The 13,841-nt window shown below is 39.3% G+C and overlaps 1 protein-coding gene across 1 annotated transcript in view; it reads left to right on the forward strand.

Annotated features, from left to right (window-relative positions):
- The first annotated feature begins 4,046 nt into the window (after positions 1-4,046).
- Positions 4,047-13,841, forward strand: part of LOC136885338 (sodium/hydrogen exchanger 9B2) — a 162,097-nt gene continuing 152,302 nt past the window's right edge. Inside the window, exon 1 of the mRNA XM_067157851.2 lies at positions 4,047-4,160. The gene's annotated coding sequence lies outside the window, so the exon portion shown is untranslated. The remainder of the gene's footprint in view (positions 4,161-13,841) is intronic.

Raw genomic sequence — 13,841 nt, forward strand, 5'->3', positions numbered from 1 at the left:
GGATTTCCGATAATCTGTATCATTTCTTGCCATTGCAGGCCCATTTACCGTCAACAAGAACAAAATTCAAGTAGGCGGCATTCTCAAGAACATTTTGAAAGCCTCCTGCATCTTGAATTACAAATTCTGACATAAGAATTATGTCCAAACTTAATTCTAAATGTCTTTCCAATATTTTCGTCGCCACACTTTCGTTTATTTTCTTCTTCCTGGCCCTATGCATCGCAACTTCACAAACAGCTTTTCTGGTGTGGACATTATGATAAAAGAAGTTCGTTAACAAAAGTTTATTAACTATGTTGAGAAATGTTTTCATTAACGTTCTTTATTAACTTTGTTTTGTTAACATTGTTTGTTAACTTTGGCGTGGACTAGCCAATGAGCCAAAACCAACTAACCGACCTATCGAAACTGTTCATAATGGCGGCAGCTGGAGTGCTAGCATGCGTTTGTTTTGATTTGTGTAAGCCGTGTTGTTACCAAATATTTACGGAAATTTGAAAATATTTAATCGTACATTATATTTATTTATAGTCTTAAGAAGGTTACAGATCATCTTTCAGTGCCGTAAGAAGCTGTTTGTTCTCAAAGAGCTTATTTATTCCAACAATATCGGTGGTGATAAGATTAATGTTGATTCTCGTGTTCTTCGCTGAAAGTTTTTTCTTCATTTTTAGTTACCTATGCAATATATTTATAGTTTAATGTGCTGTGTGCCTGGATGAGTAAGAGCTTCAGTGTTCCCATTTCCAAAAGACCTAGTATGAAGACAAAATTGCGATAAGAGCATTCGTAAGGAAAACTTCGAACCGAATCATAGGACTAATAATGTTGTGTGGATTAATCATTTTTGAAATCAAATGTATTGTCAGGGAAGACATTATATACCCATAGAAGGTGGTGATCTAATTCGAGTGCCGCGCAAACTTCCGAAGTTTAAACTTATGATGCCTATCCTAGCATTTGCCTTATCAGCCAACGTACCTTACTACAAAGAACATTAAATCAGTCCCAGAAATCATGACTAAAATTTATGATTTAGAGACTAAATTATTCTTAAACCGTGGTGCAAGAATGATGTAATTAATTTTCAACGTTTTACAATGAACATGCGAAAACTACACCTAACCCCATTTCCCGTGGAGTTAACATGAGGATTATGTTTTTTTTAATGTATAAAATACAATTATACCATCAATTCTGGTGAGTTTTAAGCTGACGAGGGCTTTAGATGGTCATGTGTATCATATAAATATCGCTTGTACCTACTCAACAATACAGGTGGATTTTGGAGGGTTGAAATTTTGTTGGAGAAATTTGTTTGCGTGTTTTACATAATGGGCTGTGGTTAATGGTGGTGTTTCATAGTATTTCATGTAAGGTTTATAAAGTTCTTTGTTGACATCTATATATCGTATTTGCTGACCGGAGATTCATATGTGAAATTATTTTATACTCTGTGTCTGTTTCAACCTGACGTTAATACAATAATTCTCCCTTCGTTATTTTCCCCTCTAAAATTTCATTTAGACCTACAATACGCTATAACGCTACTTTTGGTCTTTAATTACTCATATTTTGAGTTAGTGAGTTTCATTTCATGACGTTCGACTTATGATATTTTCTTTAGGTGACTCGAAATAAACATGCATAACCTTTCCCTGAACCTCTCATATCGCACACCGATGTCCGCCATGTTTATTCTGGATTACGGTCTGATGTAATTGTAGTTGGTCTTGAATGAGCTAAATGTATCTCTGTCCCGGACAGTTCCAATCCGGAACGGCAATTGTCCCGTATTTTGAACCTCGAGATAAATACGTCAGTGTTTCCAGCTCTGATAAGTACCAAAAGCTTTTCTTTCTCTTTCAAAGAGAATAAATTTCTTCATCCCTTGGGTTCTTTATCTGGCGAGAGTTCGTAGATTTATAAAATTGTTTTTATTTTATTCTTTTACAATTCTCGGGTTATTCATCCTGGCGAATAAGACGCGTAATAGCGGACAGCTACCTGAGGTAGTCCGAGTCCACCGCATGTTCATGTGAAATTGTCAGTTGTGAGAAATATTATGTTCTGTTGACTTGATTAGCACTGAACTGTTCATTTCTGTATTTTTTTTCTTGAATGTCATGCAAAGATTTTTATGAAATCACTAAGAATAACAAGAAAACTGTTCAAAGCTCTTCAGAGAAATCAAAAATATATTGAAATTGAAAGATCTGGTATGAATAATTAAATAAACTAAGTATTTTCCTATTTGTTTTACGTCGCATACATCTTACGGTGTGAAAATGAAATGGCGTATGGCTTTTAGTGCCGGGAGTGTCCGAGGACATGTTCGGCTCGCCAGGAGCAGGTCTTTTGATTTGACGCCAGTAGGCGACCTGCATATCATTATGAGGATGAAATTATGATAAAGACGACAGATACACCCAGCCCTCCTGCCAGCGAAATTAACAAATGATGGTTAAAATTCCCGACCCTTCCGGGAATCGAACCCGGGACGCCTGTGACCATGGGCCAGCACGCTAACCATTTAGCCATGGAGCCGTGCAGGTCTTACGGTGACGATGGGATAGAAAAGGGCTAGGACTGGAATCGACTGTGGCCTTAAGACAGTTTGCATGGTGTAAAATGGGAAATCACGGAAAACCATCTTTAGGGCTGCCGACAGTGGGGTTCGAACTCATCGTCTCGCGGATACAAGCTCAAAGCTACATGACCCAAAACGCGCGGCCAACTTGCTCAGTACTGTAAGTTTCAGTCGGTGTATAAATGTTAAGGGGATGCCTCGGTGGCTCAGGCGGCAGGACGCCGGGCTCTCACCGCTGAGTTCCGTGGTTCAAATCCTCGTCACTCTATGTGAGAATTGTCCTGGACAAAACCGAGGCGGGACGGGTTTTTCTCCGGGTACTTCGGTTTTCCCTGCCATCGTTCATTCCAGCAACATTCTCCAATATCATTTCATTTCATCCGTCAGTCATTAATCATGGCAGCCGGCACAATTCCTATCCTCGCCGCTAGATGGGGGCTTCATTCATTACATTTCCTGACCCGGTCGTATGACTGGATTTTCATTATAAATGTTAAGGCATGCAGTAATGCACTTATGATGTCAACATAATAAGCGAATCATTTTGAAACGAATTTTATAACTTGTAGAATACGAGCCCGTTGATTTCCTTGGTCACACATCTGCCCCGTATTTTGATTTCAGGTATCTGACAACCCTGTCCATAGATGACTCAAACAAACTTTAAAAAATATTATTTATTTCATGAAAGGTTATGTTCCATACAACTTACCTGCCGCCTCTGTGGTGTAGTGGTCAGCGTGATTAGCTGCCACCCCCGGAGGCCCGGATTCGATTCCCGGCTCTGCCACGAAATTTGAAAAGTGGTACGAGGGCTGGAACGGGGTCCACTCAGCCTCGGGAGGTCAACTGAGTAGAGGTGGGTTCGATTGCCACCTCAGCCATACTGGAAGTGGTTTTCCGTGGTTTCCCACATCTCCTCCAGGCGAATGCCGGGATGGTACCTAACTTAAGGCCACGGCCGCTTCCTTCCCTCTTCCTTGTCTATCCCTTCCAATCTTCCCATCCCTCCACAAGGCCCCTGTTCAGCATAGCAGGTGAGGCCGCCTGGGCGAGGTACTGGTCATACTCCCCAGTTGTATCCCCCGACCAAGAGTCTGAAGCTCCAGGACACTGCCCTTGAGGCGGTAGAGGTGGGGTCCCTCGCAAAGTCCGAGGGAAAAACCGAACCTGGAGGGTAAACAGATGATGATGATGATGATGACAACTTACCTGAAGAAAATTCGCACGCTCTGGCACTGATCGAATGATAGTCGAATTGTCCAAGATATTTTTTTAGACTAATCCTGATTAGAGGCTAGATTCGAAGTACTTGACTACGATCGAACACTTAACTCAGTTTCCGTCATCTCATCAGTTTCCGGTGTAAGCCGGACCGACGTAAATTCCGGAGTAAAAAAGCATCCTGACCTATGAGTAACTCTTCCGTTATCAATGACTGAGCAGTGGGAGAGAACAGACTGCAGACAGTTTTCCTCGTTCTCTGCGGGCAGCAGTTGTTAGGTACAGTGCTAGCAGAAGCCGGCTGGGGAAGACAAGTTACGATCTCGCTCCGCACTCGGTACCGGTAAGTGTCTGATCATCATATCTAAATATTGTATCTGCTTGGTTAACATACAGTGGCGACTCCTCAGGTATGAATTGAGGGGATCACACAGAACTAAACTAAAATAAATACCTTCGTACCTCTCGAGGCGCCACTGACAATTATGCTTTTCGAAGACGTCAAAGTGCCGGTATTTTTACTCTGCAGGTGTTATTTTTGCGCCAATTAATTTACGGACACGATCCTGACGTGTTTGAGCACCTTCAAATATTACCGAACTGAGCCGGGTTCCAACCTGCCAACTTGAGCTCAGAAGGCCATGCTCCACTTTTTGAGGTACTCAGCTTGATGCTATTATTATTATATCGATTTGCTTTACGCCGCATCGACACAGATGGGATATGAAAGAGCTATGAGTGGGGAGGAAGCGGCCGTGGCCTTACTTAAGGCACGGCCCCAGCATTCGCCTGGTCTGAAAATGGGAAACCACGGAAAACCATATTCAGGGCTGCCGACAGTGGGGTTCGAACCCGCTATCTCTCGGATGCAACTTCCAGTTGCGCGCCCCTAACCGCATGGCCAACTCGCTTGGTATTATTATTATTATACATATATAATTCGCTGGGGCCATCAAGGACCACGTTAAGTCTTGTTGCATTTGACACTGAACTTAGCCTTCTTTAGAGCCCAAATTTCCCTCATTCTTTGTGAGTGGGCCTGTTTACGCTCCTCTGTCCAAGGGGCACCGTGTCTTCTCTTCGGTTGCTCGTCTCGGTTTAGCCCGTTCGTCAATATTTTCTTGCGGAAGAGATCTCTGTTAAGGGCGTCTTCAGCTGAGATATGTAGCATTTGCAGGTCTTCTTTGGTATTTCTAAACCAGGGAATTGTGGTTTTGGAGTTTGAATCAAAAAAGTGAACGATTTCTTTAGTTAACTTTCTTCCGTCCATTCTTTTCAGATGATCGTAAAATCGCGCCCGTCTTTCTCTGATTGTGTCGGTAATTTTCTCTATTTTGCTGTAGACTTCCTTGTTGGATCTCTATTATTATTATTATTATTATTATTATTATTATTATTATTATTATTATTATTATTATTATTATTATTATTATTATTATTATTATTATTATTATTATTATTATTATTATTGCGCTCAAGACACAATCTCAAAATTTCTTGTACAGTTGAGGGATTCTCTTGATCTCTACCGGACACGACTTCACGATATCGCTATATTTCCTAATTTATTTATGAACATTGTGTTCGTTGCTATATTTTCTATCTGGCACATTTTAGCAAATTCAGCAATGATTTGGAAGACATAATATTTTGTAGTCGATATACTTTGTCCTGGTGGGCAGCCTCTTCGTGAGGGAAGTTGTATTAATAATAATAATAATAATAATAATAATAATAATAATAATAATAATAATAATAATAGTAGTAGTAGTAGTAGTAGTAGTAGTAGTAGTAGTAGTAGTATTTATTCATTCATCATGTCGTTTACATATTTACAGGACTCTGTTTTATATATACATAACTCTTCTAATAACATTATTACTTGAGAAATATTAATCTTATAACCAAACCACATATATTACAGAAGTAGTAGTATTATTATCAACATATTAATACTTAAAATAAATTGAATTTCTAACTATCTCTTGCACACATTAAATACATTATTATTATTATTATTATTATTATTATTATTATTATTATTATTATTATTATTATTATTATTATTATTATTATTATTATTATTATTATTATTATTATTATTATACAAAATCACACCAACCTCAACAGAGTCGAGTAGATATCAGTAAAATACCACGTAAGGTGAAACCTTGTGTGTGGTAATTTAGAATATTAATTACATAGTGAGAAATATATTTTAAATGATGCCTGAAATACGAGTATGGGTATGAGTGAATGACGGATATGATCAACAGCACATGGTGGAGCATTGAATAGAAATTGGATATGGTGACGTGATATTCTCATTTAGTTATTTCTTCCATAACAGTTTTATTATCCCTGACAAAGGATTTAAGACACTTCAGACTCATTTTCTGACCTAATAAAGTAGTTTGTAAAGAACCGGGAAGGACATTAAAGAATTTTGGAATGAAGTACAAGAAATTGCGCTTTGTTATGCTAAGTTTGGGTTTGTATAACATACAACGGTGGTTCATCTTACTGCGTGTTGAATATTCATGTTTAATGTTCTCAATTATATTTTTGTTTTTGTTAATATATTTGTATATTTCAAGGGCATAGAGCTCTTTTACATTAAATATATTTGCTTCAGCATATAATTGACTACTTGGGTATAATCTTCCTTTCTGGTACATTATTCGTAATATAAGGTTTTGAACAACCTGTACTTTATTGATTACATTTTTGTAGGCTCCTCCCCATGCCAAAATTCCGTAGCTAAGAATAGACTGAACTAAAGCGTAATAAACCTCTCTTAACAATTTTATACTGGATATGTATTTTAAAATATGAAATATATAAACAGTTCTTCTGATTTTCTTTCTTAAATCGGTAATGTAACTTTTCCATTTCATGTTCGAATCAATTAATAACTTAACATTATTTACTTCATAAATTTTGTAGCAGTTACAATTAAATTTACAGTTGATGTTGTGTACAATTAATTCATTAAAATCGTTTCGTGTATCTGTTACAGAAAAAATCATAAATTTTGTCTTTTTAATGTTTAGAAATAATTCATTATTATCTAACCATGCTTTAACTTTAAGCAGTGCTCGAGTTGCTCTCTGTCTGACGAGATTCCAGCTATCACCCTCAACATAAATGACTGTATCATCTGCATATGTTACGAAGTGCGTATGTTCGGCATTTGCTATTGTTTTCTCTAGATCATTAATAAATAGAATAAACAATAAAGGACCTAATACTGTGCCTTGTGGGACACCCTTTATTATCCTCATTGGTGTGCTTAGATGTTGATTAATTTTGACATACTGAACCCATAATTCTACAGTGAGGAATTTTTTTTTTTTTCTCAAATATTTATTTGGTATTCAGAAACTACTGTATGTTTGAGGGCAGCCATTTTGCGCTCCCAAGAGCCCGATGTTGCGTGGGGAGGTTCTTCCTTCCCGGCGAGCTCGTGAATTGCCGGGACACCTCGGCGGGGCTCGAGTGCCCGACAATTTTTTTAATCCATGGAATTCTGCAGAATGAGGGATTTTGATAAAATAGTAAATAATGAAATAAATAAGCAAAATTATTCATACACCCTCTGTGAAGGTAGAGACACCAGGGAAAACTTTAAATGCAGTTAAGCCCAAGTACATGTTGGCGTGAGATCAGCGAGCTAGTTACACGTGCCAAGGTCATGGGCAGAAGAAAACGCGCGAAACGCACGGGCAGAAACAATTTATTTCTCCTGTTGTGAGTGTAGAAAAATTATAAAATTAACATCGAACATAAGGGCAAGTCTGTCCGGAGTTCTGGGACAAGTCTTATCAAAATTGGTCTATTAGAAGCAAATTTGGCAGATTTCACAACCAAGCCTCATAGAGGGGATAGCGTCCTTCCGGAAATTATAAAAGAAACACCCCACCGTAGATTTTTCAGTGTCGATCTGGAACTTGAAGCCGCGGGAGCTTGTGCCCGTCGTCATTAGAAATTCGCGCCAGATTGACCGACAATAATTCAATACATGTTCGTGGCTAAGGTCCATATACTTAGTTAAGAAGAAAAGTGATTGGAGAAGTTCTGAACGTTTGCAGACGAACTGGGAAGGTGTAGGCTGGTCGAAAAATACACAGCAGATTTTATTTTTATCATTTCCTGTACTCTTGTAAGTGAAGAGGGTCTGGGGGAAGCGATTCAAAATAGTTCTACTCCCTTATCGGCCGAACACCTGTTCTTATTGAAACAACGGGGAGAGAAACCACTCTGGGAAACGCATCAGACAGTTGTAGTCGACTGCAGAATGAGGGAAGTTCGTGGTGCAAGTTACAGAGAAAGTGCATTATTTATATGGTAATTTTAATCTCGTGTGTGTGAAGGGTAGTGTTTGGATGAGTGAGTTTTTGAAAATGAAAATGTTATCTGTGAAAATGAGTGGCTAAGTACGAGGTTGCTGGTGATGATGTAATCAGAATGCTGAGAATGTCACCAATGTGCAGGTCTGTCTATTTTATATTATGTTGTAGTTAGTTAGTTAGTTACTGTCTGTCCTAAACAAAATTTCCAGATGATTGTCGGGTGATATTCGTAATTATCAGGCGAAAGGCGTTGCAAATCTTGGTCAGCGTGTGAAAATTTCAGTGTGTAAATTTCATGTCAAGAACGGTAAAATGCGACGCTTAAAATTTTGTGTTGAGATGAGATATCATTCAAAGTGCGGATTTGTGAACGTTATAAGTGTAAATTTGTCGTGGCGAATATTGTAATTTCAGGTGTCAGTTGCATTCAGAAATGCTGGTCGATAATAATAATAATAATAATAATAATAATAATAATAATAATAATAATAATAATAATAATAATAATAATAATAATGTCTACCGCGGGATAAGGAAATTTTTCTATGTTAGAGTGCAGTCAACCAGTTATTTTTACAAGGATCGTAGGCATATTTAGATAATGTCAATAAAATTTGTTAGAGTCACAGTCATTAATGGGAAGGAAATTTTTGAGACATCGTGTATACCAGTGTTGCGAAAGGTCGATGTGTGCTCTTGGATTTTTGAGGTTCGAAAGTCGTAATAATAGTAAAGTAAGAGATGTGTTTAATAATGGTTGTCGTTTTCACCAGGGGATCGATGTATGAAAAAGGATCTTGAAGGAAAAGGAATTGAGAGCGATGAATTGATATGTATGTGGAGACGAGATAGATGGAAGTAATACCGCTGGAAAGCGAGGAGAAAGAGTGTTGAGACAAGCTGTATTTTTGTAGAGGAAGTATTTAAGAACAGGCTGTGTGAGGCAGGCTGTATTGTTTTCCGCAATCAATCCGAATTTGAGATGACTATGATGTGAAGCATTGTGAAATTTAGAGAAAGATTCCAAGTGAAAACGACCCTTGTAAAATGTTACAGTCTGGGTAGCACACATCCAGTGATCTATGTTGCGTAAAGCCCGCATGGATGATAAGAGAATGAACGATCCCCAGGATCAAAGAGCACTTTTGACACACGGTTGGGTTATATTTAATTTGTTCACTGGAGAGGTCATGGATAAGATGGTTGGAATTGATGATAGGCGATCTGAGAATTTCGAATGCGATGGTGATGATTATTATTTTGAAGGCATCCACTAAAAGGGTACACGTGTGTTGGGAATTTTTCATTTGCTTCCCTAACACGTCAGTGCACAGGCTGAGATTGTGTTCAAGGTGGAGAACCGTTCGTCACGTCTATTTATTTTTGAGTTCACATATTATAATGAGGTAGACACTTACTGTATTTTCGAGAAGTAGGCACTTACTGTGTTTTTCGACTTGCATTCATTTGATTGTAAGAGACGTAGTTCCGTCGTGCGTATTTTGTCTGACCAGATTTTGTGTTAATATCAGAGTTTGTTTGAAATTGCTGTTCGCCTGATATGTTAAGGGAGGCGTATTACGACCCACTTTGACGCCCGACGATAGGATTAGGACGTCAGATGTTATTCTTGGAGTCACTGATGATGAGACGTCCTAGGTCACGCCCGACGATAGAATTTGGAAGGCATCATGTACATAATGATTAGGTTTAGGGTGTACAGATTTCAAGTGAGCCCGACGATAGGTCTGGGATGGTAGCTGTACACACTCAAGTCTCGGTTTAGATGTTTTCCTTTTGTTTCTTTTGTGAAATGGCCTGGAGGAAGGTAGCAGTTACAGTACGATATGATTTATTGTAGAGGGTCTATGCGAAGCTCTCCATTGAGATAACGGGACTGCTATCAGACGAGTTGAGGGCTGTCCAAGTGTGGGACATCGACCCGATCTAGATTAAATATTTTTACTGTGTTTCTTCGTGCGTGTTAAGCTGTATGACTTCGAGATGTTAATTTATTTTACGGACTTTATTGTTTCCTCGTCTTGACGTCCGTTTTCGTTGATAGTGTGCATATTGACACTCAGTGTTTTAGAATGAGACTTGAGTTGCGAATGCGGTTTCGATTCGTCAGCCAGTAATTTATATTATTTTCATCTTGTCGTATTTTCATTCTTATTCATGGTTAGAGTAAGTAAGTAATCACTTTACAGGTAGTGTGTTGGGACAGACAGTAAATAGAGAGATCTGTACTGGTAGCATTGTTGTCAAGGGAAAGAATTCCTTAAAATTGTAGTAAATTTTAGCGTGGACTGGTAAATTTATTAAGCATAATAAACCCATTTCTAACCTGAAAATCGGTTCAATAATAATATTTTCAAGTGACTTTTCACTTTTTGATTAACTTCAGTGTTTGGCATTTCCTCTAAATGCATGATTAGTAATTGTCTCCTGCATTTCGCAGTTTTGTTCCTTTAGAACGATCTAACGTAAGATCCTCCCGGATCATGTTGTTGTTGGTTCCTTCCGAACAGCTGTTTGGGGTGATGCACGTTTAGCATCGGGATTACCGTATCATTTAAGGGTGTCATGAATGACAATTACATGGTGGAATTTTATTTCAATTGTGAATGATGCTGTTAACTTGTAGTGAACACCATGCTTTCCCATAATATTTCGCAACCTATCCAAATCAACTGATAGTCAGTTTGGTTCGATTAAGGGTCCATTCGGCGGATGTTCCGTATCCGTGAAGGGTATTTGACTGGTGGATAACCTTAATTAAGAGAAAATCAGGCGTTCTAATTGTTGAAAGTCAGATTTTCCACGGATCGTGTGGATTAACTCTCAGTTCTTGTTTGGAATAATAGGTGCCCGGTTTTCAGGTCTTCCCTTTTTCAGTTTTTCAGTTTCGCTGTCCACTAACATATTAGCTTCTCCGAAGCAACTCTTCGACATTGGAAGAAACGAAGTGACGTTATGTAATGTGACTGTGTTTGGAACTTTTCAAAAATCAATAATTAAATTTTTTTATATTTTGTGGCAAGAATGCATATTAAATTAACGATGTTATCGTGCTCTTTCAGTTTAATAAAAGTTAGTAAGCACATTTTTGCTCCTCATTTCAAGTAGTTAGGCTCTCTTCTGAACCCCATCGTTTGGTTAAGATCGTGACCGAATTTATTCCCGCAACGACCCAAGATTTAAGAGTTCTAAATTGTTCTACTGTAGCAGCCGTGGCCGACCAACGATGGAATGGTAAGTTCAAGGGTTCAGTAGAAGTGGCGCCCAACGTGGGGCTCGAACCACCAACCTTTCGGTTAACAGCCATGCAAAAAGCTAACACCAAGCTAGTCCTGAGGTGTATTTCCCGAAATATCATTCCGGAAATGGGCACACCGAAATTCCTCCTGACAGATCATGGTCCCCAGTTCACCTCTGCACAGTTCAAAACTGCCCTTCAGAATATGGAAATTCACCACATCCTGAGCAGCGTGAGACATCCTGAGGGAAATCCTAGCGAAAGGGTAATGCAAGTAATTGCAAAATTCTGTAGAATTTATTGCGCCCAAGAACATTTCAAGTGGGTTGATGTGCTACCCCTGATAGTAACTTGTGTAAACAACACCATACACGAATCTATTGGGAGGATTCCCTCTATCGTGCACTTCAATAGGTATCCTGTGAGATCCTGGCATGGTGTCATCCAGTGTCCCATCGATCCCCGCCCGTCACAGGAATTATGCATTCAAAGTACGGCAGAACATCTACGTCGGCAGGCAGACCGCCGGTTGCGCAGGGTGAGGAACCGGAGATTCCACCGTCCCTTAGAGGAAGGCGAATTGGTGCTTGTTAGGAGACCCATGATGTCAAAACCGCAGGAAAACATCTATGCTAAATTTGCTCCCTTATATGTTGGGCCTTTCAAGGTGGTCAAAAGTTTCAGGAATAATTCCTACAGAATTCAGAGTCTGGATGGCAGCAGCGAAGCTATATTCAATGCCGCCAACTTAAAGGTTTATCATAGAGCCGAAGAAAGAATTCCACTACAGGATGACGCAGCCTTACCAGCTGGGGAAATGGTCACCGAAGGAGAAGAAGAAGAAGTACAACCCGTAAATATGATCGTCACGTCGAGAGGAAGACAGGTCGAGGCACCACTCCAAGGACAGGCAAGCAGTGGGAGTAAAGAAGAGGAAGACGCTGAATGTTTACAATGTTCATTCTTAAGAGAAGACTTTGTTGATGATATCTGTAACGCAATTCTATTGTTGGAAGAAGAAAACAGGGAAATACGTGAAAGTAATAGAGCCCTACGTCAAGAGTGAGATCGGCTGGGAAATTTTACGTAGAATCATGGTTCATTTGTATCAAAATTCCCATGTACAATTTAGAATTTTGAAGGAATATATCTGTTTAAATATTTCCCCTTTCCGGGTAAACATTTCGTCGTTGTAGGTGGATTATGAACCCATAATTCTACGGTGAGGAAATTTTTTTTATTTTTCTCAAATATTTATTTGGTATTCAGAAACTACTGTATGTTTGAGGGCAGCCATTTTGCGCTCCCAAGAGCCCGATGTCACGTGGGAAGGTTCCCCCAAGGCGAGCTCGTGGATTGCCGGGACACCTCGGCGGGGCTCGAGTGCCCGACAATTCTTTTAATCCATGGAATTCTGCAGAATGAGGGATTTTGATAATATAGTAAATGAAGAAATAAATAAGCAAAATTATTCATACACCCTCTGTGAAGGTAGAGACACCAGGGAAAACGTTAAATGCAGTTAAGCCCAAGTACATGTTAGCGTGAGATCAGCGAGCTAGTTACACGTGCCAAGGTCATGGAAGGAAGAAAACGCGCGAAACGCACGGGCAGAAACAATTTATTTCTCCTGTTGTGAGTGTAGAAAAATTATAAAATTAACATCGAACATAAGTGCAAGTCTGTCCGGAGTTCTGGGACAAGTCTTATCAAAATTGGTCTATTAGAAGCAAATTTGGCAGATTTCACAACCAAGCCTCATAGAGGGGATAGCGTCCTTCCGGAAATTATAAAAGAAACCCCCCACCGTAGATTTTGCAGTGTCGATCTGGAACTTGAGGCCGCGGGAGCTTGTGCCCGTCGTCATTAGAAATTCGCGCCAGATTGACCGACAATAATTCAATACATGTTCGTGGCTAAGGTCCATATATTTAGTTAAGAAGAAAAGTGATTGGAGAAGCTGTGAACGTTTGCAGACGAACTGGGAAGGTGTAGGCTGGTTGAAAAATACACAGCAGATTTTATTTTTATCATTTCGTGTACTCTTGTAAGTGAAGAGGGTCTGGGGGAAGCGATTCAAAATAGCTCTACTCCCTTATCGGCCGAACACCTGTTCTTATTGAAACAACGGGGAGAGAAACCACTCTGGGAAACGCATCAGACAGTTATACTCGACTGCAGAACGAGGGAAGTTCGTGGTGCAAGTTACGGAGAAAGTGCATTATTTATATGGTAATTTTAATCTCGTGTGTGTGAAGGGTAGTGTTTGGATGAGTGAGTTTTTGAAAATGAAAATGTTATCTGTGAAAATGAGTGGCTAAGTACGAGGTTGCTGGTGATGATGTAATCAGAATGCTGAGAATGTCACCAATGTGCAGGTCTGTCTATTTTATATTATGTTGTAGTTAGTTAG

The sequence above is a fragment of the Anabrus simplex genome, chromosome 14 (assembly GCF_040414725.1).
Source record: "Anabrus simplex isolate iqAnaSimp1 chromosome 14, ASM4041472v1, whole genome shotgun sequence".
Taxonomy (NCBI): Eukaryota; Metazoa; Arthropoda; class Insecta; order Orthoptera; family Tettigoniidae; genus Anabrus; species Anabrus simplex.